Source organism: Bubalus bubalis, chromosome 6 (genome assembly GCF_019923935.1).
Source record: "Bubalus bubalis isolate 160015118507 breed Murrah chromosome 6, NDDB_SH_1, whole genome shotgun sequence".
Taxonomy (NCBI): domain Eukaryota; kingdom Metazoa; phylum Chordata; class Mammalia; order Artiodactyla; family Bovidae; genus Bubalus; species Bubalus bubalis.
In genome coordinates, this window is record NC_059162.1 from 106,653,940 (window position 1) to 106,659,075 (window position 5,136).

The 5,136-nt window shown below is 42.2% G+C and overlaps 1 non-coding gene across 1 annotated transcript; it reads right to left on the reverse strand.

Annotated features, from left to right (window-relative positions):
• Positions 1 to 1,601: 1,601 nt before the first annotated feature.
• Positions 1,602 to 1,673, reverse strand: TRNAA-UGC. Its single transcript has one exon. It is a non-coding gene; the product is annotated as a tRNA-Ala (tRNA).
• Between the last annotated feature and the right edge of the window lie 3,463 nt (positions 1,674 to 5,136).

A 5,136-nucleotide genomic window follows, 5' to 3' on the forward strand; every position in this document is an offset into this window, starting at 1 on the left:
TCAAGCCTTCAGATGACTGCAGCCTCATTAGAGATTCTGAGGACCATTCAACAAAGCTGCTTTTGAAATTAAATGTAAGAGATAACAAATGTTTGCTGCTAAAACTGAATCATTAAGTTTTGGGGCAATTACTTATATAGCAATAGGTCATTAATACACTATTTAAATATATTATTTCTCTATAAGCACTACTTTTGCTGCATGCCAAAAAATTTGACCTGTAATATTTTAGTTTCAAATATTTTCTTTTTACTTTTTAAATTGAAGTATAGTTGATTTACAATGGTATGATCTATTTTCTAGTTTCCATGATGATTTATTCCTTGACCATCAATCATTTGAAAATATGTTTTTTAAATTTCCAGATTTTTAAATTTATCTTTTTGGTATTTTTCTTACATATTTTATTATTCTGGTAAAATACATATAATGTGAAATTTGCCATTTGAAGCAATTTTAAATATACAATTCAGTGGTATTGGTTATATTCACCATGTTATAAAACCATCACCAAAAAACTAAGATCATGGCATCTGGTCCCATCACTTCATGGCAAATAGAAGGGGAAAAAGTGGAAGCCGTGACAGATTTTCTTTTCCTAGGCTCTGAAATCACTGTGGACATTGATTGTAGCCATGAAATTAAAAGATGCTTGCTCCTTGGAAGGAAACCTATGACAAACCTAAACAGACTATTAAAAAGCAGACATCACTTTTCCTACAAAGGTCTGTCTAGCCAAAGCTATGGTTTTTCCAGTAGTCATGTACAGATGTGAGAGTTGGACCATAAAGAAGGCTAAGCACAGAAGAATTGATGCATTTGAATTGTGGTGCTGGAGAAGAGTCTTGAGAGTCTCTTGGACTGCAAGGAGATCAAATCAGTCAATCCTAAAGAAATCAACCCTGAATATTCATTAGAAGGCCTGATGCTGAAGGTAAAGCTCCAATACTTTGGCCACCTGATGCACAGAGCTGACTCATTAGAAAAGATCCTGATGCTGGGAAAGACTGAAGGCAAGAGGAGAAGGTGGAGGCAAAGGATGAGATGGTTAGATAGCATCACTGACTCAATGGACTTGAGTTTGAGCAAACTCCAGGAGATAGTGGAGGACAGGGAAGCCTGGTGTGCTGCAGTCCATGGGGTCGCAGAGTTGGACTTGACTTAGTGACTGAACAACAAAACATCAAGAACAAAGAGAAGACTTAAAAAGTAATGAGAATCCACTGAGTTGTACACTTAAAGATGGTTAAAATGGTAAATACTATGTTACGTATATTTTATCAAAAAAAGTTCTGAGAAGCTTAACTAAGGTCAGCAGTTCTAAATTAAAACCTTTACCAATCTCTATAACTTGCAGGCATGTGTGTGTATGTGTGTGTGCATGCGCATACTCAGTCATGTCCAACTCCTTGTGACCCCATGGACTGTAGCCTGCCAGGCTCCTCTGCTGATGGAATTTTCCAGACAAGAATAATGGAATGGGTTGCTATTTCCTACTCCAGAGGATCTTCCTGAGCCAAGAGATCAAACCTGCATCTTGTGCATCCTCTGCACTAACAGGCAGATTCTTTACCACTGAGCCAGGTGGGAAGCCCAAAATATGGAGATGCCGGGGATTGAACCCGGGGCCTCATACATGCAAAGCATGTGCTCTACCACTGAGCTACATCCCCTGACCAACTTTTAGCACAGTGAATTTCAATACGGTGATTACAGCCAGGAATCATGCTGCATATACTAATCCTTCCAGTTACCCTACTGTTGGTTTTTCTGGCAGTCAAGGGTTCCTAAATTTCTCTAGTGAAATTAAACAAAGGAAAATATCCAGGATTTTTAGACTCTATTGTTACTTGCCTAGACCCTAGACTTTCAGTCATTGCTATTTGATTTTTCTTGGTTGTACTTTTAATTCCCTCTAATTTATTTCAACATAGTAAACATAATTAAACTATAGTTTATAGTTCAAAATAGCAGTATCTTGGGACTTTTCTGGTGGTCCAGTGGTTAAGAATCCAACTTGCAATGCTGGGGACACAGGTTCAATCCTTGGTCTGGAAAGATCCCACATGGCACGGGACCCCACCCACATCCCACTAAATCCTGTGTATCGCAGCTACTGAGCCTAAGCCCCAGAGCCTGGGGGGCTGCAACTACTGAAGCACAAGTGTCCCGAGTCCATGTTCTGCAACAAGAGAAAGCACTGCAATGAGAGGCCCAGGCACCACAAGGGAGAGTAGACCCCACTTACCGCAACTAGAGAAAGCCCATGTGCAGCAATGGAGACTCATTGCAGCCAAAAAAAATTTTTTTAATTAAAAAAAAACATATTTCTGATCTTTATGGGTATATTCCTCTAGCTGGTTGTTTCCGCTTACAGGGATTTGTTTCTTCGAGTAGTCAGAGGCTTTAAAAAAAAATTGTGAATCATGTTGAAACTTTGTGGGAAATATTTGAGGCCTGAGTTTAATCATATTCTTCAAGAGGAAGTTTGGGTTTGCTTCTCCCAGCTGTCTCTCCGTCCTGCCAATCCAGAAGCACTCTAAATTTTCATCTTGGAGCGTTTGGTTCATACAGAGAAGGAGAGTATGTCCCAGGGTAAACGTATAAGTGGAGGCATGGGACAGAGAATTCTCAGGAGAGATGGTTTTGTGTTTATTTTTCACTCTTCTCTGATCCAAGTGAAGATAGGCCTGCATCTCCATTCCCACTCTCCAAGTTTTTATTTTCAGTTTGCTCACTGTCCACTGAGGCTATTAGTGGCTTGTGTGCTGGAGAGGCTCAGCCTCGCCCTCTGACTTTTATTTTCTGCTCTCTTTAGGCCCAGGGTGGGCTTCCCTGTAGCTCAGCTGGTAAAGAGTCTACCTGCAATGCAGGAGACCCCGGTTTGATTCCTGGGTAGGGAAGAATCCCCTGGAGAAGGGATAGGCTACCCATTCCAGTTTTCTTGGGTTTCCCTGGTGGCTCAGATGGTAAAGAATCCACTTGTAATTTGGGAGACCTGGGTTCGATCCCTGGGTTGCAAAGATCCCATGGAGGAGGGCATGGCAAACCTACTCCAGTATTCTGGTTTGGAGTCCATGGGGTTGCAAAGAGTCAGACGTGACTGAGTAACTTTTACTTTTCCTTACCTCCATGGTCCATGAAAACACAGATGCTGGGTCACTAGGAATCTGTATATGGCACTGGTTCAAATATGAGTCTCACACTTGCTTACTCCTGTTTTCTCCTAGAGACTCCTCACATTCCGGTCAAGGTCAGTCATGCATTTACAAGATTTTCTTTTCATTTTATCTAGTTTCTTTTGTTTGCTTTGTTTTTGCTTTTTTTTTTTTTTTAAAGTGAAGTGAAGTGAAAGTCCTCAGTTATGTCTGACTCTTTGTGACCCCATGGACTCTACAGTCCATGGAATTCTCCAGGCCAGAATACTGGAGTGTGTAGCTGTTCCCTTCTCCAGGGGATTTTCCCAACCCAGGGATCGTACCCAGGTCTCCCACGCTGCAGGCGGATTCTTTACCAGCTCCTCTGTATTAGATTTTCTGTACTTTTTCATAGATGAGTATCTTTTTGACAATTTATTTTTCCTTTAGACATAGAATGCTAAAACCCATAAGGAAAGATCACTTATTGGGAGACTTCTCTTTGCAGTTCATCTAACCTGTTTAGGTAGAGGAGGAAATGGCACCCCACTCCAGTATTCTTGCCTGGAGAATCCCATGGACAGAGAAGCCTGGCAGGCTGAAGCCCATGGGGTCCCAAAGACTCGGCCACGACTGAGCGACTAACACACACACACACACACACACACACAACCTGTTTAGGCAAGAGCTCAGCATTCGGGAAACAAGCTATCGGGAACCTGGAGGAATACAATGAGTAGCTTGTTGCAGCCTCAATTATACTACTTCTTGTTAGAGCCCGACACCCTGGCCTTAGAGTTGTCCAGGTGGTCACTCTTCATACCTTCAGTGACTCACCTGTACTTTTACCAATTGCTATGGATCAGACAAGGAGCTTGGTAGTCAGAAGCCACAGAGACATGTCCTGACACCTGCTGGTGGCTGAGGGAGTCTTCACCTTGGAAAGGTGGGAACCTCATTTTTGTTGCCCAGTTTGAAAGTTCAACATTCATTGTTTCCTACTTCGTGTCAGATTTGGGGCATAATTGCATGGATATAAAGATGAAACAGTGAAGTTTACTGTTCTTGAAGAGCTCATAATCTCTTTAGCAGGGAAAGAGAAAGACACACTTCCAGGTATTTACATTGTGGTAGGTGTTATGGTGTATGTGAGAAAATAGAACATATGCACGGGTCTCTGCAGCCAGTTCCTGGCTCAGCTGCTGAAACCCTTGTAGTTTCTTAATAGATAAGAGCATCTTTCTTTTTAATGGGGCAATTTTGAGTGGGCTCCTGGATGGGGGCTGGTCATCAGAAAGACCAAGCCATGATTAGAAGCTTGGAATTTTCAGCCCTGCCTCCACCCTCACTTCTCTAGTGAGGGTAGAAGGGTTGGAAATGGGAGTTAATAATTGATCACGCCTATACAAGTAAGCCTCTGTAAAATGCCAATAGCATGGGCTTCTGAGAGCTTTCTTGCTGGTGAATACAGCTGTATACTGGGAAGGTATGCACCCTAACTCCATAGAAACAGAAGCTCCTGCTCTTGGGACCCTCCCAGACCTCGCCCTGTATGTCTTCACCTGCCTCTTCATCTGTATCCTTTATCATATAATTTTTTAACAGACTGGTAAATGTGTTTCCGAGTTCTGTGATCCACTGTAGCAAGTTATTCAAATTTGAGTACAGGAATGTGGGAATTTCCAATTTGTAACCAAGTTGTTTAGAAGTCTTGGGTAACCTGTTATTTGGGACTGGCATCTGAAGTGGGGACAGTCTCATGGGACTGAGCCCTTCATCTGTGTGATGTGACACTGTCTTCAGGGAATCGTGTCAGAACAGAGTTAACTGTAGGATGCTCAGCTGGGGTCACAGAGAATTGCTTAGTGGTCACACGTTTGGTGACCAGAAGTGTCAGAAGTTGTGTGGCAAGTTCAGAGTGTCATGGAAAAGATTCGTTAACTGTGCATCTCTTCGTAAGGAACTCTCTGTAGCTCCCAGGCTTACTTCTTTTAGTTAC